General features: G+C 41.3%; 1 long non-coding RNA gene and 1 pseudogene across 1 annotated transcript; one reads left to right on the forward strand and one right to left on the reverse strand.

Moving 5' to 3' along the window:
• LOC122668880 overlaps nucleotides 1-27,478 on the forward strand; it is a 98,516-nt pseudogene that overhangs the window by 66,158 nt on the left and 4,880 nt on the right.
• On the reverse strand, nucleotides 1,794-19,560 carry LOC122668881. The gene is made up of 3 exons (XR_006333929.1): nucleotides 19,550-19,560; nucleotides 9,970-9,975; nucleotides 1,794-1,918 (listed from the first exon to the last, which is right to left on the reverse strand). It is a non-coding gene; the product is annotated as an uncharacterized LOC122668881 (long non-coding RNA).

Below are 27,478 nucleotides of genomic sequence, written 5' to 3' on the forward strand. Positions count from 1 at the left end.
CCATTACTTATGTACATCAAATTAAAATTGTGTTCTATCCTTTCTTTACCATTGGAGACCTGCAACTCCCTCCTCCATCTGCAACCTGAAACCAAGAAAATTTAAGTGAACCTCTCTTCTCTTTCACTCCATTCTCTCCTTGGAGGTATTGGTGCATCTAAGCTCCATCATTTTTGCAGGTTAATTAGTGGTAAGAAACAAGTGGGCATTAAGAATATTAAACCAACGACAGAATTGTCAACCAACTTTGGAAACTCTGGTCAGTACAGGGAAATCCAGTTGGCTTAACAGTGTAAAACTGGAGAATTCCAGAAACCCAAAAAGGTTCAATCTCTTGTCCGTATTACCCACTTTCACCATGAGCACCCATTCAAGGCTTGAGTCAGTTCATTTAAGAACCGTGCAATCAAGCTTTTCTTAAATAAATTTTCTTTTGGAAGAAAAATAAGGCAGAAAAGGGCAAGTATGACGATAGAAAAGGAACAAACTAAACTCTACTTCAAACCGAGAACTGGTAAGTGAGTAGTTTAATTATATACTGATTCATTATCAGAATCATCCATAACCGATCCAAATAAAAGAAAAAGATTCATCCTTTCGGCTATAAACTAATGAATAAGAGCCCTTCAGGTTTCATGGAAACCATTAATTCACATCAGGATGACTCAGATTCAAACTACTTCGAAGACTTGTGCTGCCAAACCAGATAAAGAAGGAAACAACGAAATTTGATTCCGGATCCAATCCCTCTGTGCGTAAATAGGATTTCTGATCTAGACAAAGAAAAAGTCTATTGCCAAGATCGATTCTGGTTTGTTGAGGGTAAAGAAAAGAGGGCACTGATGGGAGGAATTATGGAGAAATACGGTTGTAAATGAAAGAGGTTGCAGGGACAGATTGTAATGATGAACTTACTTGCTGAATTAGGCTGCTGTGATTGTTAGTTTAGATTGAAGATGTAGAGAAAGGATAGATAGTTCAGACAACTAGAGTCTCACTAGTGTCTCAGCCATAGGAGTCCCACCTAGGCCACGCTTTAGGAGTCCCACCCAAGCAAGCTAAATAAACTCACAAGCACTCTCAAAGAGAAGACAAGTCTTTTTTTTTTTTTTAAATTTGGCTGCAGAAACAGCCTCCACGATTTCTATATATAAAAAACCCCTTAGATACATGTATGATAATTAATAGACTGTTGGTATTCCCAACTTAGTGGAGTATCCATTATGTAGAAAACATTCCCCATGCACCTAGGAACAATAAACAAGAACCTAGGAACTAGAAACAAGAAAACAATAAATAAATTTAGAAAGTTGAAAAGACCTCTAAGAAGATGAGAAGTCATAGACTTCTTGTTGACTTGTGGCCCAACTTGGCAGCCCCAAGAGTCCACGATTGGACTGGTTGGGTCCAAAATAAAGCTTAGTTCTTGCTGGGCCCGATTGGGAACTTGGGCTGGAACTTCTTGCTGGTCTGGGCCTTCGACTGCTGCTGGGCTGTGGGCTTTGGGCTTGGACTGGGCCTTTTTTTGATGGGCCGGTTGCTGGATCTGAAGGATGCTCGGCATCAATTTCTCCTAGGCAACAACCCTAGCTAATGATATTTAAATCCTTTGCAGATCTAAATAATGGTAAATAAACAGAATATCCAAAGAATGAAATAATCAACTAGGGTGTACAGGAACTGTGAGAATTTTAGGTTTCTAAAGGGACCGATCAGAGCCATAGGAATTCAAATGAATGAAGACAAATCGAGGACAAAGGAGGGAGCAAATGAAGGACCTTCTTGTGCAGTTGTGCTTAGCATTGAGCTCCTTGGAGACGTTGGCCTTCTCGTTCATGCTGCTCGTTGCTACTGCCCACGTTTCCTCCAATTCAAACGGATTTCAGCAGTGGACAAGATGAAGAGAAAGAGAATGACACTCTCTCTCTCTATTTGGGGATTTAGATAAGGGTATTACGGTAAGTTCACCCTGTGGTAAGGGTAGTCTCGCCATTTAGAAAGAGTTAACGCAATGATGTCATCACTTAACTGTTCACCTTACGGAGTGAACTTTTCATAACATCAGGGATGGTCTGTGAAATTTTGAAAGTTTTTGGGGTGGCTGTTCATTTAAGCCTAAATGCAGGGGGTGTCTCTGAAATTTACCCTAAAGTAAAAGATGCTAATCTCCATATGGCAATTATGTATGCTGTACATAGTTGTAGAGCTCCACTTTGGGGCATACCAATCTTCATCTTTACTAAAATTTAGCAAGGAAATAGGGCAAGGGGAGAAGATTGCGTTGGTTTGCCCTCCCTAAACCGCAACTCTTAGATTGACCTTCCTATAATAGAGGAGGGGATTAACAATTACTCCATGGTCTCCTAAACCTCAGGTCCTCAGCTTGGATGAGTGATCATCCTTATCTTGGCGCAGAAGAGAAGAGGGGCTGAATGCAATCGGTTAGAGATCTTCTAGAAGTCCAATCTCGCATGGAGTGTTGTTCATAGGCTGAGCCAGCCTTGTTGATGTGGCATGTTTGAATCAAGCTTGAAGCTTGGTCTTGGTCTTGGGCTTGGTTTAGGATGCAGGTCTGGGCCTGCGTCACAGCTTCAAGCCAAGGGCCATGATGAAAATGGTGAGGGAGAGGAAGGTCTTTAGATTCACCATCCTAGGGAAGACATTAGCAAGCCCTCTTCAAGCAAGGAGAGAAAGCCTCATTATGACAAGAGAAACAAGTTCACACCCAAGCATAAGTGCTTCCTTTACGATGGGCTGCATTGGACTAGGGACTGCCCAAAGAGGAAGCCCTCAAGTGCCCTAATCGAGGAGAAAAGTCAAGAAGAAGAGCCAATTTGTATAGGGTCCCTTATGTGGCTAGGTGTAATGTAATCCTAGATAGATGGAAGATCCACTAGGAACCAAACAAACCAGGACCTGTTGAGCTGCTGGTTCAATGGTGCCAGATTTAGGTCAAAATTAGGGTTAGGTTTAGGGTAATGAGGATAGATCTTATATGGTAAAGCTAGGCAGGTTTATAGGAGTCTAACAAGCTAGGTTTAGTGAAGTTTGAATAAGAAATTCAAAAACAGAAAATTAGGGTTTCGGGTTTTGGGTAAGAGGAGGGTGATGGAATTTAGGGTTTAGAGGTGGAGTTAGGGCTAGGGCTTTAGGTCGAGTCCTCTAGGGGTTAAGAAGGTCACTCGGCCATGGTTTGGTGAGTTTTTTATGGTTAAATATGGCTGGACTGTAAGTTAGGGTTTTAGGGATTAATGGGAGTTGAGGGGGATTAGGGTTTTGATGTAGGAATGGGCCTAGGGTTAGGATCGAGTGAAGGGGATGATGAGAGGGTACTGTGGTTAAACTTTGAATGAAATTGGATGGTGGAATTGGGTTGGACAGAATGTAGATCACCTAGAGTTTAATGGATCGATTGGGATTAATGGGGGGATGATATTGGGGATTGATGGGGCTTGGTTAGAGGATTAGGAGAAGAAGGGTGATTGCTAAAACTGTAAACTACTTACTTGTAGTAGCATATCTTTAATGGCAGCAGCTTGAAGATAGGGAATAGGTCCTCCCGATCTACAAGATGCAAGGAGTCGATTGGAGATCCACCAATCCCTTCACCTTGATAGAATCCACAAGGCAACACTCACGATGGAGCAAGGCAGCAGCCGCAAAGGTAGCAAGCAGAAAACTGAGTTTTGAAAATCTGAATTGTGGGGGAGCCTCCCAAAAATTGTATTATTTATAATTTGGAGGCCAATGGCCTACGACCTAGTCAGCCTAGGAATTTGAATTCCAAAGCTGATTCCTATTACAAAAACAAGTCACTACCTCAAAATAAATCATGGAGGGGTGGGACAACTTAAATAAAAGCTAAACAACTTAAAAGATTCCCTAACAAACAATATAAATAAATCACCTAACAACCAATAGAAATAAATCACTTAAATTGGACCATGGTCTGAACCGGTTCAATTTAAGTTTACAATTAAAGTGAAAAATAAACTAAGGCTCCAAACAGGCCCTAATCCTAGGGGTTCTTCCTCTTATGCTCGCGGATGTAGGCCCTTGGATCTGCATCAAGGTGCCATCAAGGCCAAGATGGAGGTCAAGGCCACTATGTCTCAAAAGGGGCTAATGTACTTGGAGGTGCACGTGAATTGCAAGCCCTCACAAGTAATGTGGATATGAGAGCTACCCACAACTTTGTCTCGATGGAGGAGGCAAAGAATCTTGGGTGTAAGGTGTCCAAGGAGGGAGGATGCCTCAAGGTGGTTAACTCCCAAGCTCGTCCCATACAAGGCATAGCTTGAGGGGTTGAGGTGCAGAGCCACCGTAGACTTGTCCGTGGTGCCTATGGAAGACTATGAAGTGGTGCTTGGCATGGAGTTCCTTCAAAGGGTTGAAGTCATACCCATGCCCTTCATCAACATGGTCCGCATTATGGAGGAAGGAGCATTATGTATGGTCCCCATGATGAAGGGGACAAGGGAAGGTGCAAGGGTCTTGACAACCATGCCACTTGAGAAATAGGGAAAGAAGCACGAAGACACCCATCTCGATGCATCGCTTGGGGCTAAGAAAGGAGGCCTTGTTGATACGGTAGCAAGGCCTAGTGAGAAGGTCGTTGATGGAATCAAAGATGTCTTTCCATCACTAACACGCAATATACTACCATCTAAGGGAAAGGTGGACATGGTTCGATTTTGCTAAGACAAGACCACCAAGATGAGGAAGAGATGGGCCAGCAAAAGGAGGCGACCAACAAACTTCAAGGTCGAGGACTTAGTGCTCATCAAGACTCAAAGGAACACTCTCAAAGAGATGGTTCATTGTCGATGGGAAAGCCCAGACAAGATCCTAAGGAGGTAGGCAAGGCATCCTATGAGGTAAGCCTACCTCCACAACTCGAGATCAATCCAGTCTTCCACACAAGATCATTCAAGCTATATCATTGAGGGATGGGAAATCCAAGTCGTGTGACATCAACAAGAGCATAAATCGGCGAGAAGACTATAAGTAGTTTCCACAAGAAGGTAACGACAAGGATGTGACCAACTTAGGAGGGGGGAAAGTGTCACTGCCCGCCACCAAAGGCCCACAGACCATGCTCATTAGCCCATGGACTTAGGCCATTGGGCTAAGCAAGGTTTTATGTCTAGTACTTTCTACTGCGTAGGAAGTGTAGATACTTGTAGACAGAGTCCATTGTCAATACCCTTCTAACATTGTGTGGAGGATAAGGTTTAGCCTCTAGAATCAGAAATGCTTTAGAGAAAACTTGTACATGGTAGGAAGTTTTGTAGGGTCTTCCACCAAGGTGGTGGGAATGTTCTAGGCCCTTTGTCTAGAATGGTCCTAGCAATTGGATGGATGACAAATGTAAGGTTGGGTGCCTATAAATAGGTGTTGCCTCATTTATGTAGTCCTAGATAGGTAGGAGACCTACTACGAGCCAAGCAACCAGGACCTAATGAGCTGCTGGTTCAATGGAGGCAGAATTAGGGTTTTAGGTCAAATTTTAGGTTTAGGGTTAGGGTTAGGGTAATGTGTATGAGTCTTATATGGTAAAGCTAGGCAGGTTTAGGGGAAGCTAACAGTGAAGGTTTGATGGTGTTTGAGTGAGAAATTAAAAATCAGAAAATTAGGGTTTCGGGTTTTGGGAAATAGGGAAATAGGTGAGACTAGGATTTAGGATAGGAATTTGAGGACGAGCTTTGGGTCGAGTGCTAAGGACAGTAGGAAGATGGTTCGGCTGTAATTTGAGACAACTTTGATGGTTGGATTGGTCTAGGTAGGGTTTTAGGGTTTTACTGGAGATGAGGGGGATTAGGGTTTTAATGGTGGGATGAGGCTGCAAGCTGGATCGAGTGTAGGATGTGGTGAGAGGGGGCTGTGGTCCAATTTTGGTTGGATTCTGATGGTGGGTTATGGCTGTGGGAGATTAAGGGTCTAAGGAATTGATAGGTTTTAATGGGGAATGATAAAGGATTAGAGGGAGCTTAGGTTAGAGGATTAGAAGAAGGATATTGGCTAAACAGTAAAATACGTGTATAGCAGATCTTCAGTGGCAGCAGCTTTAAAGATCAGAATTGAAGTCCTGCCGACCTACAAGATGCAAAGAGATGAGTAGAAGATCCTCCCAGTCTACAAGACGCAAGGAGTCAAGTGGAGATCCACCAGTCCCTTCACCTTGATATTACTCACAAGGCACACTCACAATGAGGAAGGCAGCAGCAGCAATGGCAGCAAACAATAGCAAAGTTTATTTTTCAAATCCGAATTGTGGGGGAGCCTCCGACGATTTTATTTGTTTATAATATGGTCCAAGGCCCAAATCCTATTACAAATATGAATCACTCCCCCATCCTCAATCGTGGAGGGAGTGGGACAACTTAAATTAAAAGCTAAAACTTAAAAGATTCCCTAACTACCAATAGGAAATAAAGCAACCAAAAGGATTAAATCACTTAAATTGAACCATGGTCTGAACCGGTTAATATGGAATGCAGAAATAAACTGAGACTAAAATAAACCAAGTATGGAATTAAACTAAGGCTCCAACACTCGGCCCTAATCTTAGGGCTGCTGCTTCTTGTGGATGCTTGGATCTGCATCAGCTCTCCCCTGCTTAAAAACATTCATCTCCGATGAATGGGATTCATCATCTGTGTGAATCCAAGTACTGTCCTGGCTTGAAGGAACTCGTCCTCGAATTTTGTAGTGATGGGGTGGAAACAACATATGAGTGGCAGCTTTGACCATTCCCAAACAAAACTCTGGTCAGGCAGGAACAGTAGGAATAAAGTCTTTAAGGCGTGGAGCTTTCTCTTTGAAGAACCATGGTGGCGTAACAAACTCTATGAGCTCAACCTCTGAATCAGTATCAACTGTGATTGCCCTATCCATAGAGTCTTCAGTGTTATTAAGCTTCTCATCTAATACTTGAGACACAAGCTCCTCCTCTTCAAGAACAGCATTTTGAATACCATTGTTTTCCTGTGGAATGTTTCAACCACCTCTTCATCTTCTATTGTATCAGCCATCACTACTTGAGTAATAACATGAATACCTCGAGCATCATCACCCAAATCTTCATAATAACCAGCCCTGTCATCATCATCACTTGGGGGATAAGCAGTTAAACCCTATTCATCGTTATCATCAGGAGTTTCATCTTCCTTTTTAGCCACATTGACAGGTCTATGATTTTGAGGGCAATCCTTGGCATAGTGACCCATTTCATTACAGTGGAAATACTTGCGGGGATCACTACTAACCATGGGAGCTTTACCTTTGTTGTCAACACGAGAAGAACTACCAACAGAGAAACCTAATCGTGTAGAACCAGCAGTAGAATCTCCAGGTCGGGTGTAACCACTAGTAGTAGACTTGGATGCTGAAAAAGATGTCTTGTTGTCTTCAGCGGAGGAACCAAACCTTCTACTTACAGTCAATAACTCTTCAGCCTTCAGTGCCTTCTCAAAACAATCCCGGACATCTATGACATCAGCTACTCCGATACCCCTGGTAATATCAGCCCTTAATCCTTGTCGAAACCGAGATAACATCTGTGTTGTACTCTCTCTAGTGCCAGTACGAGAAGAAAGAGCATCAAACTTCTCCATATACTCAAATACAGTCATAATCCCTTGGCGTAGGGAGTCAAATTGATCTTGTAACTGTGCTCTGTAATGCCCGGGAAGATATTTTTCCCTCAAATCATACCTCATATTAGCCCATGTAGTTGGGGCATGACCATCAAGTTCCATGTCCCTTTCTGCAGTTCGCCACCATTCTCGGGTAGGGCCAACCAGCTTGGTATGTGCCAATTTCATCTTCCTGTCTTCAAGCAAGTCATACCAATCAAAGTAATCATCAAGGGCAGCAAGCCAATCATATAATACCTGAGGATCATGATTCCCATCGAACTCCTTCAGCTCGAGCTTTACCTTCTGTGTGTCATACCTTCGATTAGGAACTTCATCTGTAGTGAAATAGGACCTCAAGTACTCTTCAAAATTAGGCCTTCTAGGCTCTTCTCTAATTCTGTCCCTGTCTTCTCTATGCTCTTCTCTGTCATACTTGCGTCTGTCTCTATGATCTCTGTACTCTTTGTGATCCCTATGATCTTTGTGATCCTCGTGAGCTCTGTGATCCCTGTGATCTCTGGATTGATCTCTGTAATTCCTAGATAGATCCGTGTGATTCCTATCTCTTCCTAGAGTTCCTTGTACTTTTGAATAAACTTGATACCTCTCCTCCTCTAGGGGATTGTTACTGTCCATAAGAATTGCAACCTGCCTTTGTTCCATAACTTGTAATCGATCATTGATAGACTGCTGATCTGATAGCTTTTGGAGCATCTCCATTATGGCAGCCATAGGGTCGGGTGGGGGTGGCAGATTTGCATTCAACATTGGATTGCCATGTTCATCCATGGCTCTGATACCACTTAATGTAGTCTTAGATAGGTAGGAGACCTACTAGGAGCCAAGCAACCAGGACCTAATGAGCTGCTGGTTCGATGGGGGCAGAATTAGGGTTTTAGGTCAAATTAAAGCTAGGCAGGTCTAGGGGAAGCTAACAGTGAAGGTTTGATGGTGTTTGAGTGAGAAATAAAAAATCAGAAAATTAGGGTTTCGGGTTTCGGGAAATAGGGAAATAGGTGAAACTAGGGTTTAGGATAGGAATTTGAGGATGAGCTTTGAGTCGAGTGCTAAGGGCAGAAGGAAGATGGTTCGGCTGTAATTTGAGAGACCTTCGATGGTTGGATTGGTCCAGGTAGGGTTTTAGGGTTTTACTGGAGATGAGGGGGATTAGGGTTTCAATGGTGGGATGAGGCTGCAAGCTAGATCGAGTGTAGGGTGTGCTGAGAGGGGGCTGTGGTCCAATTTTGGTTGGATTCTGATGGTGGGTTATGGCTGTGGGAGATTAAGGGTCTAAGGAATTGATGGGCTTTAATGGGGAATAATAAAGTATTAGAGGGAGCTTAGGTTAGAGGATTAGAAGAAGGATATTGGCTAAACAGTAAAATACTTACTTGTATAGCACATCTTCAATGGCAGCAGCTTTGAAGATCAGAATTGAAGTCCTCCCGACCTACAAGATGCAAGGAGATGAGTAGAAGATCCTCCCGGTCTGCAAGACGCAAGGAGTCAAGTGGAGATCCACCAGTCCCTTCACCTTAATATTACTCACAAGGCACACTCACAATGAGAAAGGCAGCAGCAGCAATGGCAGCAAACAATAGCAAAGTTTATTTTTCAAATCTGAATTATTAGGGAGCCTCCCACGATTTTTTTTTTTTTGGATGAATAAAAAATTCATTAACCAAAGGAAAGAAAAATTGGGGGGGGGGGGATGGAAATACAAGCATGAGCCATAGCCAAAGCCTTGCCTAATCAAGACAAGGACAAACAAAAAAAGGGAAAGAACCCCAACAAAGAAAGCGTACTAAAGAAAGAGGAGAAACCAGAACAAAATGATCCAAAGCCAACCAATGCGAAGAACTCTCCAGAATCCATTGGCTCACAACAGAGAGCATGATCCCTGATAACCGAGCTTAGAGGCATAATCCTCTCTGAGCAGGACAAGGAATAGGCAATGTATAGACGATTCTTAGGAAAAGGAGGGGAGCTAGGGTTACGGCGGCGAAAAACTCAAAGGGATGGGGGGCAATAGACTGGGGCATAGGGTGGGGAGACCCACTATTGGAGATTAGGCCCAAATGAGGATGAGCCGGGACAGAAGGGTTAGAGCAATGAGTCAAATTGCAAGAATATGGTCTAAGGCCCAAATCCTATTACAAATATAAATCACTCCCCCATCCTAAATCGTGGAGGGAGTGGGACAACTTAAATTAAAAGCTAAAACTTAAAAGATTCCCTAACTACCAATAGGAAATAAAACACCTAACAACCAATAGAATTAAATCACTTAAATTGAACCATGGTCTGAACCGGTTCAATTTAAGTTTACAATTAACTGAAAAATAAACTAAGTATGGAATGTAAAAAAATAAACTAAGACTATTCCATAAATAAACTATGGAATTAAACTAAGGCTCCAACACTCGACCCTAATCTTCGAGCTGCTTCTTCTTCTTGCGGATGCTTGGATCTGCATCACTCATTTGGCAAAGGCATCCACCAACCAAGCTAAAAAGCAACAACTTGTAAGCAAGCATTCAAGTGCAATCCAACTTTCATTCTCCTAAACTCTCTTGAGTTCTTTCTTAAGCTCTCTTCCTAGGTCCCTCAAGCTGTAGTAAGGCTGACTTTGTACTATGGGAGTACTAAGTGCCGACACGGTTGGCTTAGCAAAAGCCTAAGGCTGTGACATTATGCTACCCTACCCTGTGGTGAATCTGACTCCCTCCAACTAAACCACTCCTCTGAAGCAAACATAGACCTTAGACCAGCCATCTTCCCCTCAAAGTTCTTCAATGCCATGTAGTTGGTGGTAAATCGAGTAGTGTGAGGTCTCACCAATCTCCATTACACTTCTCCCGTAGCATCTATAAAGTGCATCCATGGTTGTAGACAAATGTGGTCTCTTGTCTTGCCCGCTTGACCACATCTACTACCATGGATCTCTTCCTTGCACATGGTGTCCAAAAGAGGTGGATCCTGCTGTTGTGCCTGTTCATCAATCTCTCACCTGCCTTCTTAAAGTTACTGTTGTTGTCTGTCACCACTTGGACAACATTCTGTGGGCTTATGGCATTACCTCATCCACAACATGCTTCAACAACTTGTAGGTATATTTTGCATCCTTTTTCTCCTTGGATGCATCTAGACTTTAGGAAGATAGTGTTACCATCATAGTAGACCATCAAGTTGATGATTGGCTGTCTAGTGGGTTCAGTCCAACCATCACACATCACAGTCACTCCATAGTTCTCCCATGTCCCCTTCAATGTGTCAATGTACTTGTCTAGCTCGTTCTTTTGCTGCAGCAAATAAAGATTCATCAATTCCCATTGAGTGGGCCCTTCACTCCTAGACCAACCTTCCCAACAATGTCAAGCATGGCCTGGTAGTTTGGTCCCTGAGCAGCATTGGCTAGGATGCTATTAAAGAAGAACTTTGAAATGACATTACCAAGTTTCCCTTTCCAGCCACCCCAGACTTTATAGCTCTTTGTCTGGTATCCCAAGTCTTGTATATTAGAGGATCATGCTAAAGCACCTCAATGGGATCATCATTATCTGGTACCGGTAGTAGTGGTGGGGTTGCCCTCACACTTTGTGATCTGCTGGAAGGAAAATCCCCCTGCCTTTGCTTCTTCCTCCTCTCCCTGCGGGCCCTGCCTCTGATGCAGCTGCTTTAGGACCATAGGAACCAGCTCCTTTTTCCATCTCTGCAGCCCTAACCCTATCCATCTGATGTGAGACTTGGTTTGCTGCCTGAGCCTTCTGGAACTATCTTCTCTCTGCCTGTGTCTTAAAATCAATAGGCATGTAATCACTGCCAGAATTATCAAAGTCAGCACCTGCTACTGGTGGGTCTCTCCTCCTCAAACTCCTCTCGTGCTCTTTGCAGTTCTGCCTTCTTCTGTCTTCCTCCCTTCAAGATCTTAGCCATGATCTGTTGTACTTCACAAGTAATCTTGTTGCATTTGACCACATCCCGGTAGCCACCAGCCAGATGCCACTTCAGTCTATTGCATAGTTGTCACGGCGTCTAGGCGACCCAAGGCGTTGGAGAGGGTCCAAAATCAAGCCGACACCAATTAGGCAATCATGGCGTCCAAGGCGCTCGCCTAGGCGACCAAGGCGCCCAAGTTGGCCAAGGCGCCTGGACGCCTAGGCGACAGCTTGACAACTATGGTCTAGTGGCCCCTCATGAATTTTCTAACTTGTGACAATAATTACATTGAGACTTTTTCTTATCATTTCCTACAGGCACTCCATGCTTCCATGCTACATCTCCAGATCCACTCTCAGCCATTGTGCAATCTTCTTACTTCTTACATTGTAACATTAAAAAATGCATTTATTACTAGCTATTCTACATCATTTCAAACTCCAAAAACAATCATATAGGTATTTCCTATTTTTATTCTGAGTCATATTTTTTCTTAATTAAAAGTAATTTTTATAAACTTTAGAAATAATAATACCATAATTATTGAAAATAATAATGGTATGAGGCATGAATCATCATTTTCAGTTGTTAATACAGCAGCAATACTTTTATCAGTTCTAAATAATTTTCAAACCAAAAGGTCCAAAACAGCAAATTGTTCCCTATTTTTCTGAATTTTCTGTAATTTTTCAAAATAATTTTTTAAATCCAAAAATTAAAAAAATAATTTTCTTTGAAAAAATTCAACTCCGTGAAGCTGTAGATCGGCCAACGGTGTCCAGCATATATCAAATTGATCTCCAAGCACTAAGTATTAACCTTTTTTTTTTCAGAATTTTGTTGCAAGAAAATAAAAAATTTCCAGAAAACTTTAAAAAAAATTTAAAAGCAGAAAATGTAATCTGGCTCAATGAAGTCATAGATCAGGCTACAGTGTGTAACTTAAAAAAAATTAAATGGCAACCACCTAGTATTTATCCTATTTTTTCGCATAAATTAGTTTTTGGGAAAAGTGATATACCATGAACTTTGGATCTTGAACAAATCTTCCAACAATGCAGCAAATTTTCACTTTCACTGTGTTCCTCTACTGCCCAAGCACTGTTTCCAAGATTGTACGACAGTGATTTGTCCAAAAGAGCAAGAAAAATGAAGTTTTCAAGGTTCTCTGTCGAAACCAGTGGAAGTCATGAAAGGGGTCGAAATTTCGACCCTTTCCGTGTGAAACCTGATATTTATGTTAAAGGATTGGAACAGTTTCGACTGAAGTTGAAACATTGACAAAGTTTATATTGCAGGTTGTTTCGTTTCAAAAGCCTGCGAAACCTCAAACCTTGAATCAGACTGGGAGGAGAAAGTCCTTTAATGATGTCGGTATACACATGAAAAAGAGAATTCATCGTTAAGTGTTTTCCTACTTAGAAACCTTCCTTATGAAATGTCAATCACTTTAAAGTTTCTGACCAATAGTAATTCCTCTTTGAATTCCTTAGGTTGCAATTACTTTAATACTTGATTTGTTGTATGTACGTCAGTCATTAACAAAAAAGAGCGAGAAGTTTAGGAACGGTTGAGTCTGAATGTTGATCACACCCTATGGTTTCCATTGCATGTATGGCAGAGTTTGCAGGTAGAGAATTGCGTGTGTAAGCAATGTGAGAAATGATTGTGTTCTGAACTTGAATTGTTACAGAGAAAAGGTTTCCAGACTCTGTCAAATTTATGTTCCATAAGATGGAAACTTTTTTCATCTATTTATTGTTATCTGCATATGTTACAATGGAGTTTCAATGACACACAACTTAGTCTTCTGACCAACTGCTGTACAGTTAAATGTACAAAGTTTTTGGGATATACAGATTAATATCATTTTTTATGTCCTTGTTGCAATTAATAAGATGCTTTATTTTTTTTTTATCATATTTCCTAATATAAAGCTTTTATTTTCAGTTCTTTACTACGGAGCCTCTTCCTTGTGATCCATCAAGTATGCCTAAATATCCACCGAGCAAAGAGTTTGATGCAAAGCTTCGAGATGAGGAAGCTCGAAAGTATGTAGCAAACATCTATTTTAATTTTTTTTTTATTTATGTTTGTTTTCCTTCCCTTCTCTTCTTGACATGCTTTTCTTTGCATACACACTAATGGTTGAAAATGCAATGGATTGCATAATGTTTTTAATGACCAGGGGGAAAGTGAAACAACCAGTTCTGCATAGAAAAGTACACTTCACTCAAAATGGTTGAAACTGTGATATTATTATGCTTGCACCTGAAACCTTCACAAAGTAATACCCTCTCATTACTTTTCTAAGTAACCGAAATTTCTCTAATGAAATGTATTTCTTTCTCAACTTTGCCCAATTCTAATAATAGGATATTAAATCAATACATCCTAGGCACTAAGACATAGTGCATGCTTCGGTAAGCTTCTGGAGCCAGCTTCCAAAAAGGTGGGTGCAAGGAGAGTAATGTAGTCCTAGATTTGAATAGTCAAACTAGGAGCCAGACAACCGGATCTGTTATGAACACCAATCGGGTAGGCCAAAAATAGGGTTTTTGGTCAGTTTAGGGTTAGGGTTTGATAGTAGGGTTAGAGTAGTTGATGTAGGGGAGTCTATCAGTGAAGGTTACGTTAAGTTTTGATAGGTTTAAGGGTGTAGACTTGGTTTGGTAGCAACTAGGTTTAGGGTTTCGGGTTTTTGAAAAGAGGATAATGGAGGAATCTAGGGTTTAGGATACGAATTTTGGACAGGGGCTTGGATTGTTTCCCTAAGAGTGAGAGGGAGATTCAGTCCAAGTTTGGACTGATTCTGATGGTTGGGTTGGTCTGTGGGAACTTTAGGTCTTGGAAAACTCAAAAACAAAAAGCGGGAAAGTTAGAGTTGGGGCTGTAGAGGATTAGGAGAAGAATGATGGGGGTAGAGAATAGTTTAAACTCACTGTAGTTGCAGATTCAACCTGGCAGCAAGCTTGTTTGGTTGAACTGTTGAAGAACTTGAATAAAATTCGAATCTTGAACTTGAAGTTGAAAGAAGAGCTTTAATAGAACTGCCCGGGCTTCACACCGCAAGGTGTCGGTTGGCAAGGTTCGAAAACTCGGGTCTCGGTGCCAATTCGGACCCTTGAAACCGAGTCGAGTCGAGATCTCAGCGAGATCTCGCCGAGTTGGTGCACTTTTTTTTTTCTCGACTCGAAGCCTCATCTCGGTGGGTTTTAGACCTAGTTTGGGTCTGAAACTTGGTATTCAGCTTATTTTAGGCCATTTAAACACAATGGCACTATCAGATTTTGCAAAAACAAAGTCCAAATAGGAGTTTCAGTTAGTGGGAAAGCAAGACAGACACTTATGCTAGAAACTAGGATAGACACAGGACAAACACACTTATTTATGCCTAAAATTTGATTTATATTGAAAGAGTTATGTACCGGTCAAACTTAATTCGGTGTGCGCGAATGCTGTCAAAATCACTCTGAATGAAAATAGTTTTTTGGACATCAAAACAAATGAATATTTTACCGCACTTTTGGTTTTTAGCAATGTTTTACCATAATAAGATTTATGGAATTTTTAGATTTGAGAAAAACCCCAGCATTAGAAAGTTGAAAATTGCACCTACTGTCGAAAATTCAGTTTTTGTTCTTGAACTGGGGGGTTGACTTTTTTTCCTTTTGGAATTTTATTTTTTAACTATTTTTATTAGATTCAAATAGGGGGTATTTTCTTATTTATGAATAATATCTTACGTAAATGATATTAGGTATAATAAGTGTCTGTCTTGGTTCCTGGCATAGATAGGTGTCTGTATACCAAGAATTTCCAGCAAGATCTCGAGATCTGGCATTCATATAAAGGACCTATATGGGCATTTTCCTATGTCAAACCAAGATCTCTCTGAGATCTCGAAAAGATCTCGCCGAGATCTCGGAGAGATTTTGACATTTTGAGACTCGCAGGCAATCTCTTCTCAGGATTTCGAAAAACCGAGAAACTCGAACTATGTCGATTGGATCAGACACCAATTCCACCAGCCTTGTGTTGGAATATGTAATCCAGAATACCGTGGTGGTATTCTGATCATTTTGGGGTAGTTTTATTTTTATGTTATTAAATTTAAGTCGGCTATGTGGGTTTTAGTCCCACATCGCCTATTTCAATCCCTTTGTAACTTTCCCCTCTATTATAAATAGAGGGGCTTACCTATCAATGAAACTAAGCTATTCCGTTCTCTCAAGAGTCTTCTTCCATCTTCTCTTCTCTTTTTTCCTCTCTGAAGTTACTGGTTACAGGTCCTAGGTTTTCTACATGGTATCAGAGCTAGGCAACCAATGACTGATTCTCTCCAAGATTGTCGTTTTGAGAGTTGTTTAGGGTTTCTTATTTTGGAAAGAAACCCTAGTTCATCGAAGAAGAAGAAGAACTAGAGTTTCGTACATTGAGTTGCTGATTCGATTTGTTACAAGTGTTCCCTGTTTTGATGATCGATTCTTCCCTCTACATTGAAGATCGATTCTTCCCTTTTGGGGAGATTAAAAGCAATTTTTTTTTAAGATTATTCTGCCTTATCAAGAATCGATTCTTCCTTCTTGAAGATCGATTTCTGCGAGTCAGTTCATCTCTTACGGCCTACTTTTGTCGTTGGAGGTTCTACTTTTGTTAGATTCCTTGTTTTCCGCCTCTTATTCACGCTGGAGGTTGGAGATGGTGCTGCTAGTTCTTGGTTCATCGATCGTGGTTGTTCAGATTTGAAGTTTTTTTTCAGTTTGTGGAGATCGTTTCTTGTGTCCCCATTATAATACTGGTTTCTGAGTTCTTCTTTCTGGGCAGTACTTCAAATTCAGCGAGAGCTTCACCAAATTATTAACACAGTTGATTGGTCCTCAGAGTCAAGTCACAGGTTCTCTTTCTTAGAGCGATTTATCTCCTGGATCCCTGCTTCCAATCGGTTCATAGGTTGTGAGTTACAACTCAGATTTAGAACTGGTTCTTAACTTGTCCGCCATGTTCTGGTTGCAGAATTTTTCTTGAAGTTAGGGCTTGTTGATCTGGTCTAATGCGGGTTGGAATCAAGAGGGGTTTCACTAGCGATCTCTCTCCCAAAGTTACATTTCGAATGGACAACCAGAGAGGGAGTTCGAAGGATTAGAACAGCCTTGGATTTACCGTTCTTTTCTGGTTTTCTAATTTTGTCGAAGGTTGAAGAAGGAGGAAGTTTGTCAATTTGCAAGAAGGGCCTATTGTCTTATTCACACAAAACCCCCTTCTTTTCTGATGTTACTTTGTTTACCCCAATTTAATTGTTTCAATTCCAAAACTCCCTCTTGAATTTAATACCCATTATATCCTTGTTTTGCTCCAATTTTCGTAATGGGTTTTTAAATTTACATTATTTACAAGATTTCCACTTTCCATAGCCATTATTTTTCCTATTGCATCCCATTGCTTTTTGTTTACCAAAAACCCCTTAAATTCTGGTTTTTTACCAGTTTGCCCTTTGGCTTGGATTGTATTTCAAAAATGGATTTCAACCAAATTACAGCCATGTCATCCTTTTTTCAACTCCATTCCATTTCTATAATTCTAATTCCCTTCATATCCCATACATTTGGCATTTACCCATAACCCCTTTGGAAGTTTATGGTATACTCTAACTAGCCATTCCTTCCTTTTTTCATACCCATAGCACCTTTGGAGAATTCTAGAAGTTTATACTTTTGCACTATCTCTTACATCATCTCTGTTATTTGTCCACGTGTACTACTACACGTGAAGGGGGGATTATGTACAATACACCTGTAGACATTGCAGAACGCAGAACTTGCAGGAACATTGGTGCAAAACATAGAAGATCAGTTTTCTCCACCATTGCCATTGGGTATCCTTCGTTATTGGGTTGAGTTTGTCGTAAGGGGGAGGTTGAAGTATTGAAGAGTATTGAAGATATTTGGTTGTTGCCTATTTGAGGACTTTCAGTTGGGTTGACACAGTTTTTTTCCACTACCTGATTCAATTTGTTTCCGCTGCTTGCTGCTCTAGTTATTTAACTTCAAGATTTTATATAACTATGACAATCTGAGATTCATCATTGGATAGCTATTGAAGATCGTTGAAAACCGCCTTTTTTGGAAGGCATTCCAGTCCCAGTTTGCTGATCATGTCTGTCCAAGTTTTGAAGATCAATTATTTCAAGATCTTGAAGGTTTATGTGGGAGCTACATTCATCTGTCAAGCTGGATTCTGCTACAACTTAGTTTTTTCCCATTTTGTTCAAGTTGGGCATTAGTGCCTTGTATGCACCCACTTGAGGGGGAGTGTTAGCATTATTAGGAGTTCTTTTTTCTTTAGTTCAAGCTGGATCTTCTTTCTTTACTTATTTGTATAATCCAGCTTGAGGGGGAGTGTTGGAATATGTAATCCGGGTATTCTGGTCATTTTGGGGTAGTTTTATTCTTATGTTATTAAGTTTAAGTCGGCTATGTGGGTTTTAGTCTCACATCGTCTATTTCAATCCCTTTGTAACTTTCCCCTTTATTTATAATAGAGGGGCTTACCTATCAATGAAACTAGGGGTGTCAACGGGCCGGTTTCGGTTCGGGCTTTTCGGTTTCGGTGTGACTTTTATAGAAACCGAAACCAATCCATTAAGAAATGTTCGGTTTCGGTGCGGTTTGGTTTCGTGTCGGTTTCGGTTTATGATAACGGGTTGATATCGGTTTGGATTCGGCTTGGTACCGGTTTTATATAACTAATAAGGTCCGTGGCTATTTATAACACCAACTAATTAATATGTGGACTAAGACACGTATGCAATACAGTCAATGGATTTTGCCGAGCTGGGAGTGTTTAGACCATTTACCTAATTTCCATTTTAACTCACAAATTGGTTCCTAGCAAACCAGTCCCAAGTTGATTCCCGTCGGTTCTGTTAAAGTGTGTATCGTTGGGTTGTGTTCCATGGAACAGTGTATTGAGGGATCATGTCTAATAGCCTAGTTTCCCATACTTCAGTTGGCACATTTAGTAACATTTTTTTTTCCTCGTACTACTCGAAGCCACATTGTTCTTTACAATCTTGTCGTAATATACAGACAAGGACAGTCCTAAAACTAAGGCTTTAAGACTTGGTCAAGAAACTTGATCAAAAGAAGATTAAGTATAAGAAAACGCACCCAGATAGCTAGAGTTATAGGCACACCTTCTATAACAAGGCGTTTGGTCAGGTAGGAAGCTTGCACAGTTGCTTCTTGTTTCTCAGAGAATGAATTATTCGCCTACCGCACCACAAGTGAAGTTTTTCCAACTCTACCTGCATAAAACCCAGGAAACTTCAAAACCAATAGAGCCACAAAATATGGAGTAGCAACCAAGAGATCATATGTACTGAAATATTTTAGACTTTGTGAACAATAAGTCTTGAAGCCACCCTAAAACAAAGAGATTCAGCTATCAAAATAAATTGTACGTTCGAGTCTGAAAGGCAATTAGGCATATAGCTAAATAGCTAATAGAAACAATCAAAGTTCAAACAAAGAAAATAGAAATGAAGAATCAGGAGTTGAGATTGGAAAAAAAAAAAAATGGACAATCAGAAGTTCAGAACCTACCTCCGGTTGCGACTTGCGCTTGTGCCGTTGCCGGTTGCCGAATGCCGGTGCTGCCGAGTGACCTTGAGCCCTTGAGCCTTGAGGCTTGATTGCTTGAACTCTTGAAGCTTGAGTGTCGTTGAGTGGCTGAGGACTGAAGAGTGATGCCGCTGCCGCCGCTGAGAGTCGAGAACTCGAGACGAGAGAGGAGAGACCGAGAGAGTGAAAGTGATTAGCCATTTAGCCGATTAGGGCATTTAGGGGGGAATAATTGATTTTCGGGTCTAATGGTTCGGGTTGGGTTCGGGCCTAACAGTTCGGGTTTGCGGTGCACCGTCAGTCTAGCCCGGACCGAACCGAACCCGACTGCTCTTTGGATCCACAAACCAAACCCAAACCACTAAGGGATTGGTTCGGTGTGGTCCGGGCTCGTTCGGGTCAGTTCGGGCTGGTTTTAGCGGTTTGGGTTGGGTATTGACACCCCTAAATGAAACTAAGCTATTCTGTTCTCTCAATAGTCTTCTTCCATCTTCTCTTCTCTCTTTTCTCCTCTCTGAAGTTACTGGTTATAGGTCCGAGGTTTTCTACACCTTGATCAAACACAAGGCAATTCCCAAAGGAGAGAACAAAGTTGCAGAGCAGCTTGAGCAGCCTTTTTAAAATTTAAAGGTGAGAAATCCCTCCCCCCCCACTGAATTACTTTATTTATAGTGGCCATAAAGCCATACTCCTAATCAGCCTAGGAGTGTAAATACCCCCTACTCAACTTACACTAACATCACCTCCTCCTAAATTCGTGGGAGGTGTGGACCCCAAAAAAGACCTAAAATTACATTAAATAAAACGGTGACTCAAATCACTTAAATTGAACCACTGGTTCAACCAGGTTGGGTCGGTTCAATTTAAAAAAAAAAACACAAAGCACCAATTATAGAAATACTACTACTATCAATACTACTTGGACTGCTTCTTGTTCTTCTTCTTGCAGATGTAGTGCTTTAGTTCTACATCACAGAGATTTCATTTTGGTATATTTATTGTCACCCATGCGAGAAGCCTGGATGCTTTGTTTTTTGCTGTTCCGAGGGGGGGGGCGATTCTGCGTTTCTTGTGGTTTGGCCAGTAAAGATTCCGAACCAACTCATCCGGTTGGAGCTGCCTTTTGCTCCTGGGAAGCTGAGCTTCTGTAATCCCATCGAAACGTATATGTAGGTATGCATTTTAGTTTGTTCCAAAAGTCAACCTATGAATGCCTTACATGACTAGGAATAAGTACTGTGGAAGGTTCAGCATATTGCACCCATGTATTGGTTGGGGTTATGGCTATAATAGTCAATTCCATTGGGTATGTCGGTTTCAAGGTTGCTTTTAGAATGTAATCAATGTAAATTCAGATGTAGTGGGCTATGGACCTGGTTCAGGTGGAACTTTCTTTATGATGTGGAAGCATGAGTTGCAAATGTATGCAAGTGATCGTCATATTTTTTAAGCTACGTTTTAATACTTGTTTGTATGAGTTTAAGCAAATTGATTGTCTATGTTTTCACAACATGAATTGGTGTCCTTCACTTGATTAAATTTTTTCCTTTGATGAATATTAAAGTTTAATCAAACCAGCAAAGAAAACAGAACAAAACTGAAGGACTTGCAGGCCCAAACCTAACATGGGCCTAAATAATTGGTAAGTCACCCTTATACAGTGTATCTTTGCTAATACTGCCTTAATTTGACTTATTTGGGATGCAATTTGACAGTATGAACCAACTTAAGAACATTTCAGGGAAACCAAGGATGGTTTCCATCTTGAGTTTGTAATCCATAAATTATGAGAACATTCCTCATATATTCTATTCATGGATGACCTTACGTTAAATGTATTACGTCTATTTATCTTAACATCCATGTGCATGCGTTCTATTTCAGAAATTTATGTGCATGCTTTCAGAACTGTATGAGTTCAATATGTAGAAGTAATTTAGATTTATAAATGACAGATTTTGTTAAACATATAGTTAAACAAGGACCATTTGTCCAGAGGACCACTAAGCCCGAGGAAGAAATTATTGATGAAATCTGGAAAATGGAAGAATGACTTGTGTCAATGAGACACAGGCCAGCTTTATTTATAAATAAAAAATAGAACAATCTAGAATGAGTACAAGACCAAAATACCCTTATTGACAATTCTACCCTTGTACCCATATTACAACACTCCCCCTCAAGTTGGTGCATAGATATCTATCATGCCCAACTTGCTAACATTAGAACTAAACAACTTAGAACTTAGGCCTTTGGTAAGAACATCCGCAAGCTAATCATCAGAGGGAACAAAGGTGAGGCACATCTGACCACTGTCAAGTTTCTCCTTAATGAAATGATGGTCTATCTCCACGTGCTTTGTTCGATCATGATGAACTGGGTTGTGAGCAATGCTGATTGCGGACTTACTATCAGAGTACAATCGCATAGGTAAATCAACCTCAATCCCAAGTTCTTGTAACAATCCTTGGAGCCAAAGAGCCTCACAAATACCTTGAGCCATAGCCCGAAACTCAGCCTCTGCACTGGAACGAGCAACAGCATTTTGTTTCTTGCTCCTCTAGGTAACAAGATTTCCTCCAACATAAGTGCAGTAGTCAGAAGTAGAACGCCTATCATCAGGTGACCCAGCCCAATCTGCATCTGTATATGTTTCAACCTTCATGTGTCCATAAGGTGAAACCGAAATTCCTTTTCCAAGAGAAGCTTTTAAATATCTCAAAATTCTGTAGACAGCATCCAAATGTGTAGAGTAGAGGTCATGCATATACTGGCTTACCAGGCTTACTGCAACTGCAATATCAGGACGAGTGTGGGACAAGTGGATCAGACGTCCAACCAATCTCTGGTACTGCCTTTTGTAAACACGTTCTCCTTTTGACCGAAGGTGACAATTAGGCTCTACAAGAGTATCAACAGGCTTACTTCCCAACATACCTATTTCAGATAATAAATCCATGGTGTACTTTCTTTGGGATAAGGAGATTCCTTTGCTAGAGTAGGCAACCTCGATACCCAAGAAGTACCTAAGCTTACCCAGATCTTTAATCTCAAACTCAGTACCTAGAAAAGTCTTCAAAGCATCTATCTCCTCCTGGCTGCTCCCTATGATGACAATATCATCAACATACGCTATCAACATTGTCACATATTCGGTAGTCCTTTTAATAAAGAGTGTGTGATCTGCATTACTTTGTTTGAATCCAATGGCTATTCGGTATTCTGGATTACATATTCCAACACTCCCCCTCAAGCTAGGAGATTGCTTCAACCCATAAAGAGCTCACTTGAGCTTACACACCTTTCCCTGAGTCTTCTGAGAATTAAAACCTGGTGGAATATCTATGTAGACTTCTTCAACCAATTCACCATGCAAAAATGCATTTTTTACATCAAGTTGGAATAAGTTCCATCCCTGATTGATGGCATAAGACAGGAGAACTCTTACAGTATTCATCTTAGCTACTGGAGCAAACGTCTCCTGATAGTCAATCCCATATGTCTAGGTAAAGCCTCTAGCAACCAGCCTAGCTTTATATCTCTCAATACTAGCATCAGCCTTGTGTTTGACAATAAATACCCATTTACACCCTACAACTCTCTTTCCCGGTGGAAGCTGAACCAAATCCCACGTGTTATTTTTGCCAAGAGCTCTCATCTCTTCCTCCATAGCTTCTTTCCGGTCCGAGTGTGCTACTACCTCCTGCCAGGAGTTAGGAAGAGAAACAGAGCATAGGGAAGCAAGAAAAGTCTGGAAACTAGGAGACAATGAGTCATAAGAAACCACATTAGAAATCGGATGATGAGTGCAAGTGCGTTTATCATTCCTAACAGCAATAGGAAGGTCTAAAGTAGGATCATAGGGAGGACTAGATGAAAGCTTACCAGAGGGTTCAAAGGTAGTAGAACTTGGAATTGTTTCAGTCAATCTTATAGGAAAGATGGTAGTAGGCCTGTTCTGGTCAAGCTTACTCTTCCTGGCAAACGTCTGAAGTGACTTATCTCCCTGAACTACCTTCTCCTTCTCAGAAAGAGAAAGGGTAGGCAAAGGGGTGATGGAGATGGGAGGCGAAAGCGGTGGTGGTGGTGCTGCTGCTACAGTAGTGGTATTGCGGCGGCTGTTTTCTTAGTCTCAACCATGACCAAAAAACCTAGGTCGGTTTTCCCTCGCTCTGGATACCATGATAAAATCTGGAAAATGGGAGAATGACTTGTGTCAATGAGACACAGGCCAGCTTTATTTATAATAAAGAATAGAACAATTTAGAATGAGTACAAGACCAAAATACCCCTATTGACAATTCTACCCTTGTACCCATACTACAACAATTACATAATGGGATCCAGTCACCCCAGCCTTGGCCAACTAGTCACCAGGCCATTCAGGGACCTCATCTGCCAAACAAAAGATAGATTCTCTAACCACTAAAGATCTGGCTCTTTAGGTAAGGTGCATATTTCTCCATCAGACCTTGTTATTTGGAAGTGACTCATGCCTGGTGGCTAGTTCATTGCTTTTCATATAAATATTACTTTAAATTCTCTTGTTCCTTTTTGTAGTGGTACCTAAGATCATTATACTTGAAATATTGGAGGTGACATGCGATTATTTCCCTCACATCAGGCTCACCATCATAATACTAATGTTAGTATTGTGTTGTGTGTTCAGATCACTAACTTGCCTTCTTGGTGACTGTTAGAAGTCATATAATAGGGGTAGTTTAGGAACTAGTTATATTACTAGTTGCCTTATTATGTAATTTTGTTTTTTCTTCTTTATTTCCCTTTTACCTCCCTAGGGAGGTGGATGTAATTCTCTATTAGTTATGATTGAATGAATATAGGGTGTATGGAGAAGTCTCTCGATCACAATCGATTACAACCAAATAGTCTCTTCTCTCTTCTCTCTTCTCTTGCTATCTTCGTCCTCCAACTTCTTCCTTCTCTCTTCTTACCTCCTAAACCGGAAATCTAACTTGGTATCAGAGAAGGCTCAAGGTTTGAGAGTCGTGTTCAGTCCCTGTTTTCATTTTTTCTCTTCTCTTTGAAATCCTTTGTGTCTAAGGATTCCAAAGAGGAGATTTCTGTGTACAGCTTTGCTTAAAGAGTATGGAATAGGCTTATTTTAGCCTCTTTTGATGATTGAAGGATATACCTGAGCTATTTTGAAGCTCTCTTGATAGTTTGGATCTCATACAAAGGCTGCTACAAGTTCCGCCAAGTTCAAGTTCAGGTTGCAGTTGCTGCTCTTCTCGGATTTCTTTTGTGTCTTGGTTTGGCCTATTTGGATCGCCCAAGGACACTTATGAGAGTTGTTATGATCTCCCTTGCTGATTGTAGAAGCCATATGAGCAAATAGAGTTCTTGTGTGGGATCCTCTGTTCTGCCCAGGTAAACCCCAGAGTGTATGCATAGCCTTTGTGAGGCTGTTTTACTTCTTTTTTCTTGCTTCAAGCTACAGTTTGATGCTCCCTTGGTTGAGGGATGTGTATGCATAGCCTTTGTGAGGCTGTTTTACTTGTTTGAAGTTATTACTACACCTTGCAAGCCTTTGTGAGGCCTCTTCTTAGGGACTGCCTGCTGGACTGCTGTTGTTATGCACTAGAAGTGCTTGATTTAAGTCCTCTTAGAGATTTACTGCTAGGTCTGCTTCGGCAGTATGCTATCCTAGACTGCTTATTGGATTTCTTTTTGCTTGTTTGGGTTGAGTATGTACTCCCCACTTGTCTTTGGTGTTCTTGTTTATTGTCTTTGGTAAAGGATGGCTGCTTCAGATGCATCTGTGCTTGGTACTGCTGATTCACAGCCCCCTACTATTGTCCCTCAGTTGGCTTATGAGAGTACCCACCAACAGATTTCTTTTGTGAAGCTTGATGGTACTAATTACCTAGATTGGTCACATTCTGTGAGACTTTCTATTAGGAGTAAGGGAAAACTTGGATATATCACAGGTGCTATCAAGGCTCCCATAGCTGGTTCACCTACTTTTGATAAATGGGAGACTGAAAATTCTACAGTTATGACATGGTTGATCTTCTCCATGAAGCCCGAGATTGGGAGAAGATTTATAAGGAAGGAAACAGCCAAAGCTATTTAGGATAGTGTCTTTGTGGCCTTTGACAGAGTAGGTGACACTGCCAAGGTCTATCAGCTCCATCAAAGAATCCACTCATTGAAACAAGGTGACAGCACTATTTCTAAGTACTACAGTGTGTTCCTTAGTCTTGTGGAAGAGTATGATCAGTACAGAGACCTTCATTTGACCAACCCAGAGGATGAAGCCAAGGTGTATCTGACTCTTGAAAAGGAGCATGTCTTCTCTTTGCTTGGTGGTCTGAACTCTGACTATGAGCCAGTTAGACTCCAGCTATTAGGCCGGTCTCCCCTTCCCTCTCTTAGTGAAGTCTGTAGTTACTTACAGAGTGAAGAGACCAAGCGACTTACTATGGCATCACTACCAGCATCATCTAAGAGGTCAGCCCTCAATTCTAGTTCTGTTCAAGACACCCGTGGAGGTGGTAGAGGCCCAGGGCCTAATCGTGAGGAAGCTAGTACTGTAGAGACAGTTGGTGCCAGTGGAGTTGGGCGAGACAGATTTAAATGTGATCATTGTGGACGCACGGGATACACCAAGGATAGGTGTTGGTCTCTCCATGGTCGTCCTCCTGGTATGCGTGGTCGTGGTGGCCGTAGAGGGGGAGCTCGAGCTCATTCCGCAGTGGCAACTGATGCTGATGCCCCACAGGATGACTCCACCTTTATGGATGCAGTGGTTCGCAGGGTTGTGTCACAGTTGAGCACATCTTCTACATCTAGTATGGTTGGATCCTCATCATCCTCAGCTTTCTAGGTCTCCACCTCAGCTTCCACTGTTGCCCAATCTTGGGTCATTGACTCGGGTGCCACGGACCACATGACTGGTACGTCTCATTATCATGATTCCTATACCATTTGCTCTGGTAACGACAAGGTTAGGGTAGCTGATGGCTCCCTTTCCTCCATATCTGGTAAGGGTAATATCCCTGTGACATCATCTATTTCCCTCTCTTCTATTCTTCATGTCCCTAACCTTACACTGAATCTTTTATCTGTGAGTCATTTGACTAAATCTCTTAAATGTTGTGTCACTTTTTTTCCTTCTCACTGTCTTTTTCAGGATTTGGTGATGAAGAGGATTATTGGTAGTGGACATAAAGAACAAGGCCTCTACTTTTTTTATCCGCTTTTGCCCACAGCTCATTCCTATGTGTGTGGTCGAAATGATAGTAGTTTTGTGGATTCTGTTACGTTATGGCATCGCCGTCTTGGCCATCCATCTTTTGTAGTAATGAGGAAACAATTGCCTCACTTATTTTCATGTATTGCCTCTTCTCATGTTTTTCAATGTGAACCATGTATGTTTGCCAAACATTGTCGGTCTTCATATCCTTATCATGGTAATAGAACAGTTGTTCCTTTTCATATTGTGCATACTGATGTTTGGGGTCCTTCCCCTACTACTTCTTTATTTGGCTTTCGTTACTTTGTGTCATTTGTTGATGATCTTTCCCGTGCCACATGGACTGTACTTTTGAAGCATAAGAGTGATGTTTGTGATGCCTTTCAGAATTTTTACCAAATAATCCTTACTCAATTTGAGACCCGCATCCAAATTGTGCGATCTGATAAAGGGGGAGAGTACATGTTTGGTGGTCTTCAAACCTTCTTTACTACTCATGGCATTATCCATCAGCTAGCATGTGTTGACACGCCCCAACAAAATAGGGTTGCTGAGAGGAAAAATCGCCATCTTCTGGAGGTCACCCGTAGTCTATTGTTTGGCATACATGTCCCCAAGACCTTCTGGTCCGTTGCTCTTCTCACTGCCTCCTTTCTCATCAATCGTATGCCTACCAAGCTTCTTAATTTCAAATCTCCCTTGAACATCTTATCTCCCAAGGCCTCTGCTTTTTCTCTTCCTCCTAGAGTCTTTGGCTGTGTTTGTTATGTGCATGTTAACAAATCTGCTCGCACTAAACTTGACCCCAAAGCTCTCAAGTGTCTCTTCCTTGGGTACTCTTCTACTACCAAGGGGTACAAGTGCTATCATCCTTCTTCCCGCCGATGTATCATTTCCAAGGATGTTACTTTTCTTGAATCAGTCCCCTTCATTGTCCCTTCTCAGCATCCTCTTCAGGGGGAGAATTGTGGGAGTGAACAGGCTACTGAGGATTTCTTCCTTTCTCCTCTACCTACATCTCCTTTTATGCTTGACATTGGAAAACACAGGACTGTAGA

The sequence above is a fragment of the Telopea speciosissima genome, chromosome 7, assembly GCF_018873765.1.
Source record: "Telopea speciosissima isolate NSW1024214 ecotype Mountain lineage chromosome 7, Tspe_v1, whole genome shotgun sequence".
Lineage (NCBI taxonomy): Eukaryota > Viridiplantae > Streptophyta > Magnoliopsida > Proteales > Proteaceae > Telopea > Telopea speciosissima.